Consider the following 24650-nt stretch of genomic DNA (forward strand, 5'->3'; position numbering starts at 1 on the left):
TTCTTCTTTTTTTTTTTATGGTTGGTGTAAGTCATTAACTCCTTTTTATCTTCAGCTTCATTGCCATCTTATTATTGGTGTGAATATTCAACCTTCTTTCAAGTTCTGTTTTTTTTTTTTTAATTTTTATTTATTTATTTGTTTTTTATTCTTTTGGCTGAAGGCCAGTGTCACGAATCATTTAACTCTTTAAATCTACTGTCAGTTTATGCTTCGTGGCTTATTGTCATGGTCAAGCAGCTCAAAACTGTCTTTCAGATTTCGTGGCTGAAGTGCTATCATTACAGCCTTTCAACAGCTGGCTGTTTAGATGCTGCCTCATCCTTTTCATACTTTTCCATCCTCAGCTGCTGTACAGTTGTTTTATATCATGTTCATTCAATGCTCTCTTTTCTGCTCTTTCTTCCCCACATGTTGGTTCATTTTACTACATCCATGGCCTAACACTGCTCCTTGCTTTAATTCCTTCAAAACCTGTCCTCTTATGGGTCAATGCAACTTCTTTCAATTTTCTTTTGATTTAAATAAAACAGCAGAGTGCCTCCTTGTCACTACTACTTTCTATTCTTTATTTTCAATTTAGGTTTTTCTTTGCTCCCAACATAGTCTGATTTTGCTAATACAAGACCATCCTGCAGTTAAGGTTTACTAATGATTACTTTTCATTTGAAGTGAGTACAGAATAAAAATAAATTAACAACCGAAATCATTTATGAACTGAATAAATGCCTGAAATGGTCCTCATCCATCATTCCCAATGGCTGTTCTGATACAGAGCATCAATCTCAACCACAATAAAAAAAGAAAAAAAATGTGGATATTGTAGATGAGTGTGGATATTAATAGTTCCCTGACAATGGGCCTTAATGTTGTTAGTGATCCACTAACATTTCCTCAAAAAGAAAAAAAAAAAAAAAAAAATGTTTCTTGTACTCTTGTACACATACCCAGATTGTCATGACATTTGCTGAATAAAATCAAGCTCTCCAGGGGACTAACTATTTTGATATTTGTAAGCTTTCCTCTAGCATCAACTTTATAGTGAGCTGACAGCTGCACACATAACTGATAATTTAATAGACATAAGTCATTGTATCAAGATGATGTGGAATTTTGAGTAAGCACCTCCTGCATTCTTCCCACATGCCCACCTCCTGTGAATCCTTTAAGAATCTGCTCCTCAGCAATATAATGAGTCGATGAGTAAAATCCATCCATTGTGTATGCATGCATGAGTGCATTTCCTGTTGTGCCTCATACTAAGAGAAAAGCAAAAAAAAGAACAACCAAACAAAAAAAGTGCCAGATTCTGAATGAGAAGTAGCACCTTCCTGCCAAGCACGGGGATTTAATCTCATCTAGAGGTAAAACAATGATAGCCAAATTTAGATGTATCTCATGCAAATATAGCACAGGAAAGGAGTAATGCTTCAGTGAAAAATGAATATATTTTGCAAATGTTGTGATTTTTAGACTCTATCTCTGCTTATTTACATGTACATGAATTGCAGGTGTTATTTGCATGTTGTTTACAGCAATATTTAGCCACCAAATATGATGGTAATGTGGTAGATCAGCAGGCAGCAATATTTTAGAAGGGTGGAAGAGGAGGGGTTTGACAAGGTGGGTTAGACAAACACAGCCACGCATAGGGTTGGCTGGCGTCCGCCTGATAATAAACTTGTAGTTGTCTCTTGCTTGTATTATACTCCAATGCTGGGGAAAATGCAGGGAGACAGAAATAAGGCAGAGGGATGGGGTAGAGGTGACAGGGAGAGAAGAGGTGAGATGGAAAGTGAAGAGAACAAAAAGGGGGCTACCTAAGGAGGTACATAGGAGGAGAGTAGCAGCTCTTCCCTCCCTGCTTCTGTCGTAGTAGAGCTGTCACTGTGAGTAGTTTTAACTGATGGGATTCCAGGTCTTCAGCTCACCAATCATTATCCCCTGCCACAACTGGAAAACATTAGCACATCCAAACAGGGGCAGAGAGATGGAGAGACAAGGCACTCCTCTGATGTCAGCATGATATACTGTACTGAGGCAGCACTGAAGGCTGCATGTTGCTCAGTGGGAATGATCCTGCAGACACATATAACAAGCTATTTATTATCTGTTCATCTCATACGCCTGGGGACAAATGAAGACATACTTTGCGTTTTCATGAGGATACAGCCCAAAACAACTTCAAAATTAAACTTAAAACTTCAAACCTTTATTTATCATTCATTTAACCCATCAGCCCAAAAGCTGCAAGAATCATGCAAGCACATCAGCTTCATCAAATATGCTGAACTGCTTATTTAATGTGTCAAATTGCAGTCTGAAAAGATAAGTTCTCAGTCTGAAACAGACAATGGACGGTTTCTGCTGTCTTGATCTCAGTGAGAAATTCATTCCACCATCATGGAGCAAGAACAGCAAACATTTGGGATGTTGTTGAGCAGTTGCAGGTGCTGGGCGTGCAAAGTGTCCATGCTCAGTCCCAGAATGTTATCTGTGTAAATAAAAGTGACTCTGCTTTAATGAAGATGTGATTCATTCTTTGGCTGTTATCTTAGGATTTTAGACATGAAACTGAAGTGGAAAAAAATATAGTATTTCATGAATCATAGCTTCACCAGCAAAAGAAATGAAGTAAATATTTTTGCTTGCTTTAATGAAATTAAATTCAGCTTCTACTCTGTATACTGTGAGTCTATAACTTGCAGAATCCCTCTCGCTGTTATCACTTGATGTGCCATCATTCTCTTTATCAATGGTTTTGTCAGCTAACACGTTTTAATCTTTACCTCGCTCCCTGGTCCATGACCTGCTCTCCCATCCATCTCTGCCCAGCCTCACTGCTCCTCCACCCCCTCCACCCCCAAGCACAGTGCAGACTCCTATACTCCCAATGATTCCCACCAGTGATAGTGCTGCTAATCCTGACTGGGATCGCTCAGGTACACCCACCATCACTTTGCGTCTTTACCCTGACAGAATGGAGATGATGAGCCTGAAATCTGCTCTCTGTGGTGGAGGATCTGTTTTAGTGTGTGTGTGTGTGTGTGTGTGTGTGAGTATGTGTTGTAGGTGGGGGTGGATGGGAGCATGTGTTAACAAGCCTATCTGCCCATCCAAGTGTTAATCTGCGAGATGCCAGCTGATGCAGTAGGACAGGGTGGGCTCCGCTCCCTTCATGGTCACCTGCTCACTGGTGCCATTCTGTCCGTCCCCGCAGAGACGCAGGACTTTGCCCTTCGATCTCTACGTGTCCGGCCACAGGTGGCGCTCAGCGTGTGTCGACACCCCCAGCCTCGCTGTGTTTTTCCAAGCTCAGACATGTGTACGAATATGTGTACCTGAGCATGTGTGCTAGCCTCAACTTTATCACAAAGAGATTAATTAATCAAATACAAGTTAAATAACTTCATTAACTGGCTAGTAACCTGTAACCCATTTCAAAAATAACTTTGCCAGCGCTGCTCTCAGGACCTCGAGTAACAAGCTTGCTTACTCAGGGTGGATGGTTGTATGTATGAATGTCTAGAGTCTGCTCTAACGCTTCACTTTCAAAGGTTGTGTATTTTATTTTGAGATTTTGATGCTATATTTTGATGACAATTTAAAATGACTTATTTTAAATAACTTATTAATTGTCTTCTACACTTGACCCCCTATAATTAAGGGCATACATTCAGAAGAAGAACAAGCAGAAAAAGAAGAAGAAGAAAGAAGAACACCAATGAGTCATAAAATCATCAAGTCAAATAAAAAAAAACAATGCAATAGATAAAACAAAACAAACAAGACATTTGAATGCATAAAAACAATGAAGCTCACGTGAAATCAGGAAAGGCTCTCTGATAGTGAAAGTATGTTTTACAAAGGAATTTAAAACGCAAATTAATTTAGAGAACAGAGATAATAAGGCCACAGACCAAAGGGGCCTGCCAACACAGCAGTAGCGGTGTTTCAAACACAGTGCATGGGAAACAGTATGAGTACAGATGAGACTGTTCTGGCAGCAGTAAAATAGTTAGTTTGTTCCTTTCAGAGCTGTTTCTTTGGCTTACATTTGTATATTATAATTGTGTTATATTTTATGCTGTTACTTTGGGACAGTAAAAGTGTATGTGTCCTTTTCTCACACACTCAGTCAAATTTAAATAAGGAAGTGTATGCTCTTTGGTAACTTCAGTCTAACAGTATCAGTGTCACTGGCTGAACCCTTGCATGAACACAGGTGTGTGTGTGCGTGTGTGTGTGTGCGCGCGCGTGTGTGCAGCTCAGCATCCTGTGGCTTCTCTCCATACTCACAGTCCCTTGCTCAGTGCAGCCTGTCCTGGCCATCTGCCACTGCGGGCCCCATGCAGGAGGGCTGCAGGCTGGGCGACGGCGCCCCTGCGGACCTCTGGTGTTGGGGTGGTGCACAGAGAACAGCAGGGCCAGACAGCTCGCTGTGCTGAATGAACACTACACTGCCATAGTATGTTCTCAAGTAATATCTGATTCTAAACTGTTTAGAAACTACTTGGCCTAGTTGTTAGTCATTAAAAATCAGGTTCTGAGCTGCCTGAAAATGGTGCGTATTACATTATTATTTGGGTCCAAAGCTGTCATCAGCTCCCTGTTTTTCTTCTTCTTTTCTTGTATTGTGATTTACATGCAGGTTCTAGCATAATATTAACTTGAATGGGTGGCACAGTGGTGCACTGGTTCGTACTGTGGCTTCACAGCAAGAAGGTTCGAGGTTTGTGCCTGATTGTGGCCTTTCTGTGTGTTTACATGTTTTCTCTATGCTTGCGTGGGTTCCTTCCAGGTGCTCCGACTCCCTCCCACAGTCCAGAGACATGCAGGTTAGTTTAATTAGGGATTCTGAATTAACCGTAGGTGTGAATGTGAATGGTTGTTTGTCTCTATGTGTCAATCCTGTGATGAACTGGCGACCTGTCCAGTGTCAGCTGGGAAAGGCACCAGTCCTCCTTTAACCCTGCAAAGGATAAGCAGTGATAGATAATGGATGAATGGATTAGCTTTCTTAGCTCATGTGGTCAGCCATCTGTGGTGTGCTTTTGATATTTTTATTTTTGACATTTCTGCATCAAAAAAACATATTTTTGAAGGAAAAAAAAATCTTTTTGTTGTTTCAATAAGTAATGGTGGGTATTTTGGTTAAAAATAAAATTAGGCTATTATTGCTTGTATTATTATATTAGTATGAACATACTTATTACATCCCTTGGGGTGGGCCCCTTAAAAAGCATTTATTAATTGTTGATATACTGTTTGTACATAATAAAGAGGGCTGAGGGTGGTCAATAAATAGGGAAAGTTTGACACCTACCCCTGTCCATATCCAAATCTTCACTTTGAAGGCAGCTCGTCTTATTTTAGGACAATGACAAAAGAGAAAGATAAGCAAGTAAATTACAGAGAAAGTCACACACAGAGATAAACTGTTTATCCATCTGATGGCATGATATCAAGTACTTTCTTCCTACATGTTTACTGTCCCCAATGCCTCTTTATGCCTCTAAGATAACTGTCAACCAAACTGCACTTAATATTAATGGTTTGCCCCAAAGACATTAGTCTAGCTGTGCCCAGTGAAGCACACTTCAGGAGTGACCCGTATTAATACTGTAGGCTTCAGTTAATTTTCCATCCAGTACAGTAGAGCAACTGAACCATGACCCGCCTTCGCACGACCAGCTCTGTAAATGTCATCCATATGGCCCGCTCATTCATTTCCCACAAAACAAATTCCCACAAAAGACTTACTGTTAAGTGTATTTAAAAGGCAAAAGCAGCCAGAAAGAACCCTCTTATCCACCGCTCATTTTTTTCCCACCAGCTAGAGGTGCTCTTTTAATTTCCCTCTCTGAAAGGTCAGCTGCAATGGTCTCCATCTCCACGTTAATTGATTCTTTAAATGCAGCTCGTCTTGCGAAGGGAGAGTTGGGGAGGAAAACTAGAAAGGTGTTTGCCTACCTTTAGTCATGGTTAAAGGCCTTAAGACGGTTACCAATTTTTCCTAATTGTATTGGCGGTGTATAAATGTATGTTCCCAGTGCTTGAAGCCTGAATACGTACTCCTCTGGCATATCAAAACCTGGACATAATAATTTGTAAATGGAAAGAAAATTGCATTTTTTTTCCTGCCCCAAATGGACCTGAGAGCATGTTTTCTGAAAAATACATTTACAGTGGGCTTAGCTTTGGTTGTACTAAATGTCAACATTTATTTTAATATTTTCCTGATATTTTCCATCTGAGGTATTGTAATTAACTAAACAACTGATAAATCCTGTGATTTCTGAAGTACAGCAGTTGTGTCTGGAGAACTTTGTGTGAAAGACACCTTTTCAAATAAGAGTTTTATTAATCACTGGTTCTGTGATTAACTGGTACTGTGGTAAGATGAAATTTCAAACACCCTTTAAAAGTCTGTCATGCTAATGTTGAGTGCGTGTATTTCATTAAGCCAACTACTTACATAGTCCTAAACACTTGATGATGAGAGGAATCTGCGGAATTTTACTGGCTGCCACTTACTTTTTTGAAAAGTGTGTAAGAATCATACTTGCAGTTCTTTTCAAATAACACACATTTTTTTTCAAAAAAATGTGAAATTAAAACATCTTTTGGTATCCATATATGAGCAAAACATCCATCCATCCATTCTTGTTCTATAACACTTATCTGTCAGGGTCGCAGGGGGGCTGGAGCCTATCCCAGCCAACTACGGGCGAGAGGTGGGGTACACCCTGGACTGGTCGGAGCAAAACATAAAGGCTTAAAAATAACATAATGACTCTAGTATTTCACAAAGTAATCCAAAAGTGGCCTGAACAATACTCCCATTATTGCAAGAAATAATTGGATTTCACCTTGAACTTACATATGGTGAATCACAGTAATGTTCAATTGAATAGTCACTGGACGGTACGGTGGTGCTATGGTTAGCACTGTCGCCTCATAGCAAGAGGGTTCCAGGTTCGACTCCCAGTCTGAGACCTTCTGTGTGTAGCTTAAATGTTCTCCCACAATACCAAAAACATGCACATTAGGTTAATTGGCTACTCTAAATTGCCCCTAGGTGTGAGTGTGAGAGTGTGTGGTTGTCTGTCTTTGTGTGTTGGCCCTGCGATTGACTGGCGACCAGTCCAGGGTGTACCCCGCCTCTCGCCCGTAGTCAGCTGGGATAGGCTCCAGCTCCCCCGCGACCCTGATGGATAAGCGTCTGCCAATAAATAAATAAATGACGCCAACAGCTAACTATTAGTTTTCTTACAAGGTCTGCTCACGTGAGTGACATGGAGTGTGACAGAGTAAACCTTTGGTCATGGAGGCCGTCTGGGCTAGAGAGATGCTGATTGGTTTCACCTGATCTATCCATTGAGGAAAAAGCTTACTGAGCCATATTAGGGTTAGCTTGGGGGTTAGATTAGGACTCCCAGCAACTTTATTCAAAAAAACAATTAAATTTTAAAAATCCCTTGTGTGCTCTTTGGTGCCCTCTAGTGGCCATGGGGGCCATAAGAGGGTTCTCTGTTGAGTAATACGTTGGGCCGGTTCTGGCCCTGAGTTTAGGTGTTAATCATGAGGCTCTTAATCTAGTTGTAGAATTTTGTCTTTCAAATGTTTAGCAGCCTCCTCCACCTGTTTGTGGGCCCCAAATGTTTCTGAAAGATAATGGCTATTAATTTAGTTTTTACTGCATCACTGCTGGTGAGAGGAGCATCTGGAGCATTTAGTCATACCAATAAAATGCATGTATAGACAATGTGGCACTCAAATTTGACCATAAAACTTCATCTTCTTGAGCTTGCTTGGCCATCCATTGCTGCTGCACATGAGACAACTGGTTATTGCCTTCTGTATCGAGATTAACTGCTCATGCTTCCGTTCTTTCTGGCAAATTATTCTGCGAGAGTTGAAGCTTTTAAAAGAAGTCCAAATGGTAGTCACATATTGTAATTTCTGGAACTGCTGCCCATTGGACACTGGCATCCATAGCTCTTTGGATGTGTCACCACCCATAGTCCACTTTCACACTTAACACCAAACTATGCCATACAATAGTTCTCTTTTAAAATGGTATGGAACTGCATTTTTAGGGTTCTGTCTTTACATTTTGTACCATCTGAATATGGCATGGCATTATTCTCACCTGGCAAATCATAGTAAAGTATTATGCACTTCACATAACATGCCCTTTTTTTTTATTTTTCCGAGCTGTCCGATTGTAATGTCAGTTGATCAGTCTGTCAAAATCAGCATTGCAAAACTAAAATATTCATTGTCACCAGTAGCTTGTTCTGTAATCCTGTGTTTAGTTTTATTCACCACACCACACTAGTAGATCTTGGGTTTTGTAATTCATTCTCCTTGCTCTTTGGATTCTAGTGGGTTGTTGGTGAGTGAGGCAGCTATTGACCAAGGCTATCTATGAGGGGTGATTCATGCCAGCCAGCAGATTAATGATGTTCATCACCTCCTCTCCTCACACGAGCACTGCAAACCTTCCCTCTGCCAAGTCCTCTGTCTCTGCTTATCAGATCGCTATTTGGAACAGTGTTTCTCCAACTGCTGTGGTTCTTTGCAGCAGTAGCCCTGGGTCAAGTTTCATCCCAGGCACAAACAATCAGACAAACTAACTGTAAGTACTGCTTTTCTAATGAATCAATGTGCTATGTTTTTCTGTGAAACCATTCAGTTTCTTTAGACTTATTTTTATGGAAAAAATTAAAGATAACTGAGTGCAACTTATTTTATGCAGTATGGGCAGGTTCAATCAAAAGTATTGGTAGGCTATGCTAATAAAAAAAAAATGTACTCAGTCAAGCTATAGTCTTCCATCATGGCTTACTTGAAGCTGCATGGAACCAGTGTTGAACACTTTAAGCAGTTAAAAATTAACAGCTCTTTTACACTTTATCAGTGGGTTTTCACAACAGGCAAGGAAGACTGGTGATTAGTCCAATTATTAGTCAAATCTGCATGTGTTAATTTTTGAAAAATTTGCAAAACACATTAAAACACCACATTAATGATCTTAATGCTTAGCGACCACTGTATAAGCGGCATAATGCCCTTCGAGGTGTCCATAATCAGGAATTAATAACCCGAATGTCATCAGTTAATTCCTGATGGACAGCTCATATGAACATCTAACAGTTTTATCATCATACTGAAAAAAGACAGACTTTGGAATCTTTTTCATTGGCAGATATTTGTCCCAATGCAACTTTTTGCTATCCAATTTTTTTCGGTTTACAATTCAGGTTTTTGTTTTTGATTCCAAAATTGACTGTCACTGCTCTGGCCTCACTCTGGATGGACAGCGTACGTTTAACTTGCCTAAGCATCCTGTGTAAGGTTGTTGAGAGCCATTGGACTCAAACATACAGGCTACGGGTGGGTTGGATGATGAAAACTAGTAGCTAAAATGGGGCAGAGTTGTATGATGATTCTAAGGTGCAGTGCTAGGAACATTCATCTCATCTCAGTAAGTCGTATTTACAGCTGCTATGGGATGTGCAGACATATAACCTGGAATGGCATTACTGTAGAATGTATTCAAACTACCTGCTTGTTCAGCCAGCATGCTCTCTGCAGAGTCATAGTAAATGACAGTGAGCTGTACATCCCACAAAAGCATCTCAAAGAGCACAGACGCTAATCAATATATTTGTTTACATTTCCTGAAATACATATTTGTTTTTGACCCATAACATCTGAAATTCAAACCCACATAGCGTGCAGAAAAATAGAGTCAAACAAGATGATTTTATCAGACTTTCAGTGCGTTAGTCTACCATGCACAGCTATAGTGTCATTTACTGAAATTAAATCCACTGGGCACTGAAAGTTTGAGAGTTATTGTGACATTGCAGCTATTTTGTATTAGGTTTTTTGTGTAAGTATTGTGAGAAAAGATCATTTCAAAGCATATCAGCTTGCACGTTAGTGGCTGGAACAAACTGTACATGACAATCTGGTTCCAGAACTGTTACTCTATCCAGTCAGTCATGTTGTTCTTGATGACTTTTGCAATGTTTATTCTTTAATGTGACTGTTGCATGTACCTGTGCCCACGTTCAAATCTTTTGCTATTGGTCTTACAAAAAAATAAATAAATAAATAAAAAAATATTTGCAATAAAGCAGTTTTATACATTCCATCAAGCAGTAACCTTACTTTACTTGTACAGACCTGATTTGAAAGGCTGAGTATTAGAATTAAAAAAGACAGCTTACAAAACATGTCAAAACAAGAGTGGTGCCACTTTCTGCTCTTTCACTTCTTTTTATATGTAAAATCACAGTGCCTTCCTTCAGCATAATTATCATTTTACTTTACACTGGTGCACTTTATCTTTAAACTACTTTTATTTAATGTTACTATTGGTTGATAGATAGATAGATAGATAGATACTTTATTGATCCCGAGGGAAATTCAAGATGTGTCTCTATATTACCCACCACAGTATTGTATATTTATGTTATTAATGTTTACAAGCCATTAAACCAACCCGGAATATGTATATTTATGTGCGTTACCTGTCTACATCCTGTTCTTACTTGTCAATATTCAGTTCTTACTAAGCATATAAAAGAAAGAAATTTTGCCTTTGTAGATTCGTGTGTTTTTTTTTTTTTTTTTTTTTTTTTGTTTTTTTTAAGAATTACAGTCGTTTGTGATTTTTCTTTAGTGTGCAGACGTGTCATGGCCATGACAGGTTCTTTCTGTGATGCTGACTGTAGGAGCCAAATGCAATGTTATGGGGAAGCCGGGTTAACCTGTATTTGTTGTGGGTACCATAGGGGGCGCTGTGGTCATTCAAGGCCATAAAAGGGTACAAATGTAATGGGAAATCTGGGGCCGTCAGGTGTTGTGTGACCCCGGAAGGGCAAATGGTTTTTGACTGCTAAGACACAGGTGTTGAATGTTGGGAGGATGAATGGACACATTTTGTTGTTGCACCGAGAATAAACCTTGTATGATGGAACAGTCAATGGAGACGTGTGGACTCATTCCTGATCTAGCAAGGAAAGTCGGACAACTTGGCGCGTCAGATAGGTCGCTCCGGGGTCAAACCCCTCAGTAGCTTGTAGTAGACTAAGCTCCTGTAACATTAGTCAAAAACCTAAGCAACGTTGGATCTTTGGAAACGTTCGGCACGGACCGGAGGAGTCACAGGAGGAGAGCGGCTGCCAGGTGTTTGATCTCTGCATGCTGGAGGATGTTGCAGTTTCGTGGCTCTTATGCACAGGGGCTGCGGTGCGAAGGCTAAAGCGGCTAACGAGCATCGGATCAGCTGATCACCGCCCGGCGCCCAACGCGTAAGGTATGTGTCGCGCTACACTGTCACGGCCATTTAAATCGCACACGTAAATGCATTGGTTACCGACTTGAACAGAGCACAGACTTTGCGTTGACTGATTAAATTGCGAACTATTTGCGGACTGGCTGACTGGTTACCATGTCGGACATTACCGGAACTGCGGTGCGGACTGCCAGTAAGCCGGGCAGTATGATTAGCGAGATGAGAACTTAAACCCCAAAACGAGTGATTAAACTTACACTTGCCGAGGAATTGGACAGGCTGCAGAATGCTAGAAAGGCAAAGCTAAACAAAGCAGCCACAATAAGAAAAACGATCCAAAGTTACATGTTAAAAGGTGAAAAAACACAGGTTCAAAATGCTCTTGGGAAAGTGGTTGATCTGTGTGAAGAGGTGAAATGCTTGCATGAATATTTGTTGTGTCTTTTACCATCTGATGAAGCAGAAAAACACGACACGTGGTTTAAAGCAAAGATGCTGTTTAATGATGAGTGTGTCAAAGAGGTAAAAGTGTGGGTCTCTTGCAATGAAGGTGGTGTAATTGATCATGAAAATGTTGAGGATGACATAAATCCCAATGACAGTGTTTCCAGTATTGGGAGCAAACGCTTGGCCAAGAGTATTAACAATGGTAGGTCCAGTACCACATCCTCTGCACGAGTTAAAGCTGAGGCAGAGAGAGCTGCACTTGTTGCTCGAGCTGTGATTTTAAAGGAACAACCTGCTTTGGAGGAGCAGGAGCCACAGTTGAGGAGAAGGGAGCAGTTTGATATGGAGGCTGAATTAGCTGCTTCTGCTGCTAAGCTGGAAGTGCTACAGGCTTTAAGTCAGAAAGGCTCTGGAGTAGCCTCAAATGGCACGAGTTCCTATTTTGAAAAGGAAGAAAGGAAACTTAAATCAATCCATGTTCCAAACCCTGTGGCAAATGAATAAAAACCTGAAGCGTGGAAATCAACACAACAACCACATGAGTTAACAACATGGATGCTGCCGTCAGGCAAACTACCATCAATAGCTGTTCAACAAAAGGAATCTGAACAACAGTTTCAAACTGTTTCAGAACATGAATATATCTCCAAGGAGCTAGATCAAGGACACATGGTAAAAGGAATATCTCAGTACTTACCTTGACAGACAGCAAATACGCAGTTAAAGGAGGAGGAAGTCCATTCTACAAGTCAACAGTTAAAATGTCAAAATCTGCCTCTTGACCTACTAACCATCATTCACAGGCAAAATGAGATCACCGCTGCCCTGGTACAGCAACAACGCTCACTGACACTTCCATCATGAGACATTCCCGTATTTGATGGGGATCCTCTCAAATGTGGAGCGTTCATCAAGGCTTTTGAGCAAGGAGTGGAGGAAAAGGCCGGAAAGGCAAAGGCCCTCATTCAAGAACATTTTGGAAATCCATACAAAGTAGCAGCAGCTTATATGGAAAAGGCTTTGGCCTGGCAGGCAACAAAAACTGAGAATCCTTCCCGATCTACCTCCGTTTACCAACACCGGAGTAGATTATTTTGGACCAGTCGAGGTGAAGAAAGGAAGATCAACCTGTAAGTGTTATGGAGTTATATTTACCTGTATGGCGAGCAGGGCCATCCATCTGGAGGTAGCAAGCTCACTGGACACAGACGCATGCATTAATGCTTTGCGGCGCTTTGTCAGCAGGAGAGGACAAGTGGCACACCTGTGGTCGGATAATGGTACCAACTTTGTTGGAGCAGAAGGAGAGCTGAAGGAGGCTTTGGCTGCATTGAACCAGGATAGGATTCAAGGAGTTCTGTTGCAGGCTGGGATCCATTGGAGTTTTAATCCACCAGCAGGTTCGCATCATGGTGGTGTGTGGGAGCGGATGATTCGCCTGGTGAGGAGAGTTCTCAGTTCTGTCCTACGTCAACAGACGTTGGATGATGATGGGCTTCATACGGTGTTCTGTGTGGTAGTGGAGGCCATTGTGAATGATCGACCAATCACCAAGCTTTCAGACGATCCAAATGACTTTGAGCCACTTACACCTAACCACCTTCTTCTATTAAAAGGAAAACCAGCTCTGGCAATTGGACTGTTTGAGCCTCACGATCAATATGTGAGAAGATGATGGAGACAGGTACAATATCTTGCTGATCTTTTCTGGAAGAGATGGATGTGAGAGTATCTGCCCTTGCTTCAAGAAAGGCAGAAATGGAACCAAAAGAAAAGGAGTCTGGTTATTGGAGATAATGTGGCAATCATGGATGCTTCAGCTCCTGGTGGATCCTGGCCACTTGGCAAGATACTGGAGGTTTTCCCTGACAAACAGGGGTTGGTAAAATTACAGACTAAATCAAACGGTCAGTGACCAAACTCACTTTGTTGCAAGAAGTGTAAATCTGTTGTTCAGGATGAATTATGTGTTATAGTTTGGCTCTTTTGTTGTATTTTTGTTTGAACTGTTATGTTAGTTAACATTAACAATTAGGGGCCAGTGTGTAGGAGCCGAATGCAATGTTATGGGGAAGCAGGGTTAACCTGTATTTGTTGTGGGTACCATAGGGGGCGCTGTGGTCATTCAGGCCATAAAAGGGTATAAATGTAATGGGAAATCTGGGGCCGTCAGGTGTTGTGTGACCCCGGAAGGGCAAATGGTTTTTGACTGCTCAGACACAGGTGTTGAATGTTGGGAGGATGAATGGACACATTTTGTTGTTGCACTGAGAATAAACCTTGTATGATGGAACAGTCAATGGAGACGTGTGGACTCATTCCTGATCTAGTAAGGAAATTCGGACAACTTGGCGCGTCAGATAGGTCGTTCTGGTGTCAAACCCCTCAGTAGCTTGTAGTAGACTAAGCTCCTGTAACATTGATGTTAATATGTTAACTTACATGACATATGAAATGTAACTTAACTTATTTAAGTACCTTACTCATTTTAACCCAATTCATAATCTTCCCCTAAATCTAACCAAGTGGTTTTGCTGACCGTTTTACCTGTTGCTGGTACTCTCAGTCATATATGTCATTTGGGACTCATTTACAATGATCTGTTCTGTCATTGTGCACGAGGCAACTAGCATTCTTATTAATTTTGTCTTATTAATTTCAAGGTGTGTGAAGACTGAGTGGAGGGCAGTGGAGATAACATCTTCTGTAGACCTGTTGGTTCTGAAGGCAAACCAGTGAGAGGGTCCAGGCTGACTTGGTTGTTGTCTTTGAGAGAACCATTTTCTCAAAGCACTTAATCATAATGGGAGTGAGTGCCACAGGGCGTGAATCATTTGGACTACAAATTGCGGACTTTTTAGGTACAGGGATGCGGGTGTGGGGGATGAGACTTAAAAGGTTTCAACTTCTACTTTCTTACACTGCAGAAATGTAGAGAAAACTGAGCTTCACAATAAACTTCAAACCTTTATTGTCAGTATATATAAAATGTCAGCATATAGAAAATAGCTGTTGAATCTTAAAGAACATATAAGAAGTTTATAACATGGACTCTATGAGCAGCCAGTTTCTCTTCGATAACATGGACAGGTCTAATTCTTAAATCACCCCCCCATCACCCTTGCAACCAGTAGAGATACTGTAGGTCTTATCTCCATGCAGTAATTCGGAGGAACCCTGATCCAGCTCCATGGGGGGAGAATGCCCAACAAATATGATCTATGGCATACAAATGAGCCCTGTAATTTATTCATAAATCATCATGGCTGCCTTTGCTGGCAGGGCCCTTTTTAATTGTCTTTGATTAACAGTGGCGTGTGCTGGAGATAGGCACTCGCCTGCGTTCAGGTCCCCTTTTGTTCTCGGGTGGTATCGCAGGCTTCCTAGGGAAATCATGTGTCAGAGTGGAAAGAAATCAGGGGCTCAGCTTGATATTCATACACTGATGTGTGTGCGTGTGTGAGTGTTTGTGTGTGTGCGTGCATGCACTGACTCACATGCTAAAGCACACCCTCACATTTGGCACCCTTCGATGTGAGAGCATCCAAAGTGTATAGAAGAATGCATATGTCTGAGGACGCAAACACACAATCTGTTCATTTGCATGTATGAACAGAGAAGAGGAGTGCAGACATGCTAAAGCTTACATGTAGCCAACACGTGCACATGAGTGTAAAAACATCAAACACTAGTTATTCAGTGTTGTCCACCACTCAGGTGATTCCCACATGATAAAAGGTACAGAAAAGTAGTCTAAATCCTTTTAAAACTATCCCTTTTTGCTGTTTTTACTAAGAATTACTGCTATAGTAGCCTACAAAGGGATAGGTGTCAGCCAATCCCAGAACCAAGGTGACTCTTGTTTTGACATTTCATTTCAAAAAGTTACAATAAGACGTTATGTTTTATCCAGTTTTTCAAATCCTACTTTCTTCTACCACTGTCCATCTGCACTGCTGAATTGCACAGCTGTGCACATGGACGTAACCTGTTGTAATGGAGGCACTGTGCTTTCAGAAAAGAAGCAACTTAGTCGTTTCATAGGTCTGTCTGTTGTTAACAGTCTAGTGTCCTTTAATAATAACTTAAAAGTCAGGTAGCTTTGACTTTTTCCTTCTGCGTGTAGGACTTTCAGCACACATGCATGTGAAGGAAGTCAGAAATCCACTAATCTCAAAAACGGAATTAAGTTCAAAACGTTTAAGATAAGATAAGCCTTTATTAGTCCCATAATGGGGATAATTTCAAGGTCTTACTTTTGTCACGTTTGTTAACATGTATATTTGCTGATTAGCACTAAAAATAAAGTACAGCTCATGCTCATGAGGTGTTACTAGCTTTGTATATACAGTATTTGCTCATAAATGAAAATATTGGGAAAACTATTCAATTATATTTCTACCTGTTGATGGCACTAGATGAAAAGTTAAGGGGTGACCACACTGGTATAGATCATCCTGAGGTGGTAACTGCACTGCATTGCATGACAGTCCACCCATTATTTGTTGTGACATGGTGACACTGGAGGACTATTATCAACGATGAATGTCCGTATTAAATTTTATGGCGGTCCATCCAGTAGTTACTGGAATATTTGAGTCTGGATCAAAGTGGAGGACCAACAAACTGACCAGCCAGTGTGTGACATAGTTCAGAATGCCTCCACAGAGGACAGAAGGCTCACTGATTCAATAAAGATGATAATGGTCACCCTATGCAGTGGGCTTTCCAGCCACAAGACTGGTAGCTGCTCCAAATTTAGCCTATTAAATTTGCACATCAACATGCACTTCTCTATGGCAATATATATTTACAAATGTAAAAATAAATTGTCATATTATACTGAAACAAATTATTAAAATTCGAGTAACAAATAACTAAATAAATAACTGCAGTTAGCATCAGTACAAAATGATGAAAGAAATGAATGCCCAAGGTGTCCGTTCCAAACATGCTGTTTAGGGTAGTGGTCATTGGAGCTGACCTTCCTTCCATCCAGGACCTGTACAGGTCCAGGGTCAGGAACAGGGCAACAAAGATCTCTGCAAATCCCTCACATCCTGGTCACAAACTGTTTAAACTCCTTCCCTCTGGCAGGCGATACAAGTCACTGTCCGCCAAAACCAGCCAGCACAAACACAGCTTCTTTCCCCAAGCAGTCTCTCTTTTGAACACTCTGAAATAGCCCCCATCCTTACACTGGACTAAGACAATCACAAATGTCATGCTCATCTACCTCATTTACTTAACAATACAGTATCATTAGTATCCGTCTATTGCATAGCATTGCCATGCACTGTATTTATTTATTTAAATCTTAGTCTACCTACACTGTCATTGCACTACTCCACAGATTCACTATTGTACTGTATATAGTATTTTTTCTATTTTTCTATTTTTTATCCTTATTGTATATAGTACCTTCCGTGTTCTTACTGCTAGGTGTCTGTTTTGTACTTGAGAGCAAAGTCTAACCTGAGTCAGATTCCTTGTTTGTACACACAAACTTGGCCAATAAAGCTGATTCTGATTCTGGTCCCCAAACATTTTTACATCGGGGACTCATCAACCAACACAAATTAGACCAAATTACCCCTATTTGATAACCCCTGGAACCCAGTTTGATAATCACTAGGGACTGACCAATATGTTTTTTTCAGTGCTCGTACTGAACTGATATACATTTGCAGTCAAAATGAAGATGTTAGTGCCAAAATGTAAAATAACTGGTGATGGAATACAGGTAAATTTACTCAAGTACAATTTTTAGCTATTTGTTCTTCACTTGGGTATTTCAATTTTCTGTTACTTTATATGTACGCTGCACTACATTTGCTTGATAACTTTGGTTACAAGTGACTTCAGAAAATCAGAAAAATACTGAATATTGGACAAAGAAAAAAATGCTTTTAGAATACTTAAAATGTACTCAAAGTGCAAAAATAAATAAATACATTTTTTAAATAAGGCGCTACAGCAAAGGTCACACTTATTAAGGAATTTCATAACTTTGTGCCTATATTGATATTATTTATCCAAAAAAGCTAAATAGGCAAACCATCTTTAAATTTCAATACTATCACCTATCCCTTCAGTTCAACTGGAATGTAAACACGTACATAAATTCAGCCAGAATGTTATTTCTGGTGGTACTAGAATTGGACCAAGGCTATTTACAGCAGACTTTCTCGTATAAAAACAACCATCACATCCACCTATGAGCAGTACAGACAACAACTGCATAGCAACCTCATCTCCAGCCCACTGGACTGCACAAATGGGGTCAGCCGTGGCCTAGAGGTTGGAGAAGCGGCTTGTGATCGGAGGGTCACCGGTTCGATTCCCCCACTGGACGGGCAGGAAAAATTTGGGTGTGGTGGAGTGATTAATGCGAAAAATACCCCCCCCCTCTATTAGCCGGCTGATGTGCCCTTGAGCAAGGCACTTAACCCCCCAATATGCTCCCCGGGCGCCTGATGCTGCCCACTGCTCCTGTGTGTGTTTCACTGCATGTAATTTGCCGGGTGTTGCATGTGTGTGTTCAACTAAGGATGGGTCAAATGCAGAAGACGAATTCAGTGTGTGTATGTAAAAATATATATACTGCCAATAAAAGTTGATTCTTCTTCTTCTTCTTCTTCTTCAAATCTACATTCGTTCTGTCAAGTACACCTCAGTTCCTCAAGGGCTGTATTCTTTTAGCGCCATTCAAAATACAGTATACACTGTCCTTGTCAATCCATTACATCAAAGCAAATAAACAAGTGTGCTGTAATTGACTAGCCAGATACAATGTGCACTATTGATCGAGTGTCTTTCTGTTTACTGTGTGGCGATGTTCATTTTCAGTAGGAATGTTGTCCTAAATGCAGCTTCATTCTAAACACCGACAAAGTGCGTTTCCTAGTGCTGCCAAAGGACCTCAAAGCGAATATTTCATACCAAGTAAATGTTCATGGGAGATGTGACATGCTATTAGATGTACAAAAGCACATGTTTTGTCTTTATCTTCTTTTCATGGTAGTACTCTTAGTGTAGGAAAAGTACATGCTGAGCAGCATTGTAGCAGAGAGGGCAGTCAAATTTTATGTATTCATATTACTTAAAAACAATATTATGTGCTCACTGCCAAGGTTTTACAACTTCTTATGGATTCTCATTAGGTTTAATAGGAGGCCATTATGATAGCAGCTAAAATGACAGTGTCGCCTACTCCAGATGTACAGTATGTACGTGAATGCACTCATACTCTTCCATGTCATAAATTAAGCCTACACAGTGCTGTTTTTCATAACCATTTAATTGCCTCTGTTTGAAGCTAATTTCTTCATGACCCATTGAATCACTTTGAATAACATTAAACTGACTGGGTTTCCCCAGTTTTCAGTAGCTGCTTCTGTTCGTCCTTTAGCTTGCACAATGGTGGAAAAATGTCTTGGTATACAGTAAGTGATATAACAGCAAGCTACAGCTAGCTCTGCTGCAGCTATGATGTCAAGGATGAGATTTGAAACAAAAGTCTCAAAAACATTAAGCAGCTTATTATGACCCATCTTTATGTTTATTGTTAGGCAGTGACCTCTAGTGGCCCTTGTAATGAACGCGGGAACACAAGTCAGGTGATGTAGTTTTAAAGCTGACAAAGTGTGAATCATTTGGAAGTTGGTCATCAACAGTTAACATTAACTTATTTGTGTTACCTATGTAATGTAACTTCACAGGATTTCATCAAATACAAAACCCAGGACTCTCACACTAGAATACTAGAATCCAGGTTTTTGATTCCTGTCTGTGGTTAGTTTTAGGCAACAAAAGCACTTTGGTTAAGGTTAGGAAAAGATATTTTCAGTTCATGAAATAGTCACGAAACTGAATTTATAGTATTCATTTGGTTAAGGTTAGGGGAAGATATTTTTGGTTCATGGGACTTGTGTATATACTAAAATTTTCAATATTTAACTCTAGGTGATTATGAGAAAACCACAACTGCGACCTGTTTTTCTCTTTCCTTGTGTCATACAAGGACAAAGAAGACACTTTGAAGAAGTTGTGGTCACCTGAAAATCCTTGCAACACTCATCTGTACAAGGTTATTTTGTTGGAGGGAGGTTGAGGGTTATTCAGAGCAGCTTGGCTCTGGCTACAAATGAGAAAGGAGCATTTGTAAAGTGGGAAAGGTTGCCATCTTACAGTGAGCATGATTGATGTGGGCACAGCAGTATGCAGGAGCACTCACAATGAGCCCTCGCGGACTGTCGCTGCAGCGACAGGCAGGAAGAGGAAGTGAGTTGACCCGGGGGTCATCATGACAAAATGGTTAACAACGGTAGCAAAGCACTCTGGGTTTGGGTCAGGGTCATATGCGTGAACATGGAGATGGTTTGCTGCTGCCTGGTATTATTTGGCTTCAGGAGCTGAATGCATAGATATTGCCATATTGCAATGATTTCAAACTCTTTAGTAAGGTGGTCTTGTCTCTGAGAGCCCTTGTTGAGTTTAAAGGTTTGCATGTTCCTCATATCTGCTATTCCATATGCTGGGTGTGATTATTGTTATTTATTCTGTCTTTGTTGAAGAAAATGTATCATGATCAAAATCTAGTCTCTGGTGTTCTACTTCAAAAAAGACACCATTGTCATTCATGATTTTCAAGAATGTGAAGGGGAAATTAAATCCTTGTTTTAAACTGAAAGGTCTTGAATTTCAACACAAAAATAGCACGAAATTGGCTTAGAGCAGCTTCAAATCCAATGGCGTCCAACTGGGGAGACAAAGGGGACTGAGATACTAAAATGAAAAGCTATGGATTTGGGGAGAGACCCATAGAATGCATATGTACAGGGTCCAGACTTTTGTGTTTACACCCCTGTTCAAAACCTCACACTGTCAGAGCCCTTGTACAGTACATGTGTAAGCTGTTTGGTGTGCATGTGCATTCATGCCTCTTGTCTTATGTTCCTGTGTGTCCTTCAGACCAAACTCAGCATGCTGAGCAATAGGTAGCACTTAGCTGGATTTTATATTCTGAAGTGAAGCCAGGGGAGGCAGACCCTGACCTCAGCCTCAGTCACCCAGAACCATGGCTGCAGGCCTCATCTCCATAGGAATCAATAGACTACAGTAATAATGGTGATCTATGGAGCCAACATCAAAGAAGGCACTGACCTTTGCAGGTTGGGGGTTGGGAGATGACCAACAAGCTCCACGAGCATGCGAGTGTGTGCAGAATAAATGTTTTGTCAGAGAACAAAGCTCATAGGTGTGCAAGATACACACTTAAATATACACACAGTCAGTGTCCTTCTTGAATATGAAGCAGAAAGCATGAACGCTTGAGTACATGTGAAATAGGAATATGTAAGCTTCTCCTACTTCATGGCCATCCCCCACTACTAATTCTTATTGATATACTTTGAAATTATTTTTGTCCTGTTCCTAGCTTCTGCTCTTTGAAAATAACACTTAAAATACATTTTCTATTTAAAACAAAAGCAGGCCGCAGTGTCTTATAGCTTTAGCTTCTTGTGGTAAAGAAATCATTGCTAAAATATCATTGGATCAAAAGATCATAGATCATTCATCAACACTGTGTTAGGTGCAAAAATACTTTTTTGTATCTAATAATTTCAGTTTGTTGTGGAGTTCATGGGGTCTGCTGGGAGCAGTGCTGGTTGTACAGTCTCACAGCAGCAGGGAGGAGGGACCTGTGGTAACACTCCTTCACACACTTGGGATGAAGCAGCCTTCCACTGGAGGAGCTGCCCTGTGCTGTCAGAGCGCCATCATCCTTCTCTCTCCCACCACCTGCACTGGGTCGGGGGGGCCCTACGGCGAAGCTGGCCTCCGTAATGATTTTGTCCGGTCTCTTCTTGTCTGCAGAAGAGATGCTGCTGCCCCAGAAGACCACTCCATAGAATAGGGCAGATGTTACCACAGAGTCGAAAAATGTCCTGAGGAGTGCCCCCTGCACTTGCTTATGTTATGCATTTTACTGGACTTTGCTGATAATTCTTCAGTAATTTTGCCTTAGGATTCTGAGTATGAGTATTTTTAAATTGCTAGGTTATTTTAGGTTATTTTAAATATGCATCTGAATATTCTCCAATCCACCTGAAAAGTTGCCAAAATTAACTACTTTTTGTAGTTATTTTTCATGCAGATGTGGTATGTTGATCAGTATTGAAAAGTTCATTAAAAGTATCATGATAATGATTACAATGACATCAACCAGGTGTATGAACTCCCATTATTTCAAACAAAGCAACCTAGTTCACTGATAATCCCACCATGATGTCTACTCAGCAGAATTCAGAGTGACTTAGGTCTGCCCTTCTGTCTGCCTCTTTCTTCTGCTTTGCTGCCAGATCAACATACACAAGAAGTTATTTGCATGGATGAATTCATTTCCAGGACAATAATTTGGTAAAAGGCTTTTAAATTGACAGATTGATTGCAATAATTAGTTAACAAACATCTTTTGGTGATACTCTTAGAAACACACATATAAACACATACACACACCTTGCCAGATAGCTTGGTACAGCAATTCCTTGCTTCTTGCTTCCAGGCCTCCATCAACACCCAAACCCCCCAGGCACCTCCTCGGCCCTCCCCCAGCTGAGGGCCTCTCTCTTAGGTCATTATGGGCTCTGACATGCCCTGCTGGCTCCATGAATGTTAATGCCCAGCGGAGGGAGCTAGGGGTCCAAACACACATACACACACACACACAATTACATACATATGCTCCTATGTTTTTATGTAGTACATTCACTATGGGAGCAAACGGCGCTTAGAAAATACAAAAAAGACACACACACACACACACACACACAGAGTGAAAATAAATAGGAGTTCCAGAGGGCCATTGCAGTCACACATACGCAGTCACGCACATGTGGGCAGACACACACAGTCACACTGTCTTGCTATCTGATCAGAGATCACACAGATGGCAGATAGCCTGTCCATGTCATGCAGGCAGCCCTGGGCTCAGAGAAGATTCATGTTAGCAGGGAGATGGAAGGAACAGGATGACAAGGAGGGATGGAGAGAGAGATGATGTTTCCCTCTGTCCTCCTCAGGAGAGGCCCTCCCTTTGCCACCTCCTTCCCCCTCATCCTCTTCTTACCATCTTGGGATATCTCCTTATCTCTCCTCCTGTCTACCTCAGCTCTGATCCTCAACTTTCACTTTCCAGCCTTTCTTTGCTATTCCTCTTTCCTTCTTGAACTGTAACATGATAGCCAAAATGTTTTTTTCCTTACATTACAAAAGAATGAAACTTTTGAATAACTGTATGCTGTAAATTAAAATTGATTGAAAAAATTGATTACCTTAAAACATGTAGAACATATGTGTTGACTGTCTGAAGCTCCATTTCATTAGGACGAGTATTGCTATCAATCTTAAAACACAAAGAAAAAACATCTTTTGTTACTTTGTCTGTCATTGTCATGGCTGTAACCATTGTGTTCCCCCTTATAACCAACTTTATTAGTTGTAGTTATCTCAATTTATCATTTATTTATTCATTAACCTGTTCAGTTACAATATATTTTATGTATACTTTATTTGCAAACATGATACACTGAATACATTTTCCAAGTTCTCTCTGAGAATAGAATGCAAGGAATAAACCTCAGGTGGACAAATACCCAATCATATATTTGTTTATTTTGTTTGCCTCATACTCAGATTTAAACACAGTATATCTAAAACTGCCACTGTTCATCGAATACCCATTATAGGTTTTAATTTTAAAATGTAACCTTACCTATGACTGTTAAAATGCCCAGAAGGCGTTACCCAATAAGTGGTGGTAATAATAATCATTCATAGCTGAGATCTGTGACCACAACAACTCAGCTTCTGGTCAATTTGTCGAGGGTTTAAGTCCAACATCTGGCTAAGCTGACAAGAAAACAAAGGCGGGACAGCAAGTTATTTTTCAAACAATCTGTTATTAATGCTGTTGGGGGTAGCATGCTACAGCGTTACATTACTTTTAGCTGTAACCAAGTTGAGTATATTTCTTTGCTATGTCAAGAAACGCATTACCACCACAACTAATCATCATCAAGGTATGCTGTATGTCCGTGTATCTCTGGAATGCTGCGTGTTAGTGACTTTCAGAAGCTTTGTAATCCAGCCTTGAAATGTGGTGTCTTCCTGTAGACTTAAAAGAAATTTACTGATGATTAACCAAACACTGAATGTCTTCTGTGATTAGTTATCCATTTTCCTTTTTGAACAGTTATTGCTGTGGTTAGTATGATTGTTACCTGTCCGCTGGTGATCCCATTATACCATGAGTGAAGACTGTTTCTGACTGAGACCCTACATTAGGCTGTACAATATGACTCGCTTTAGGTTTTTGTGTGTTTTAAACTGTTGACCTGTTCAAACCTCCTCATGGTTCTCTCCCTGTCAGACTTTATTGTGTAGTGATGTCACTGGGCTCAGAAACTTATTTTAGTGAGCACAATGTTATCAAAACTGATATGAACAGTGGACAAAACCAGAAAAATAATACACAAGTTGTAATAAGATGGAATTATCCTTTAAGTTACAAAACATATATTATGTTTGCTTCAAAACACGAAAAAGGACAGATAAGTGTTATTCTCTCTCTCTCTCTTTGGGAGAAATGAGAAGAGCTGCAGCAGGAATAAATCCAAAAGCTGAAGATAAAATGCCTGTTCTAACTGGCACAAGTAACATGAGCATATTCACTGGTTCCACAGGGATCAGGTCAAGGATTGCTGTCATTTAGAAGCCTTTATGAATCCACATATCATCATGTGTCAATACCAAATCACCAACCTGATCGATTTATTGATATGTGCTCACATTTATGAGCATTTGTTTTACATTCAGAATTGACTTT

This window comes from Scatophagus argus, chromosome 5, assembly GCF_020382885.2.
Source record: "Scatophagus argus isolate fScaArg1 chromosome 5, fScaArg1.pri, whole genome shotgun sequence".
NCBI classification, from domain to species: domain Eukaryota; kingdom Metazoa; phylum Chordata; class Actinopteri; family Scatophagidae; genus Scatophagus; species Scatophagus argus.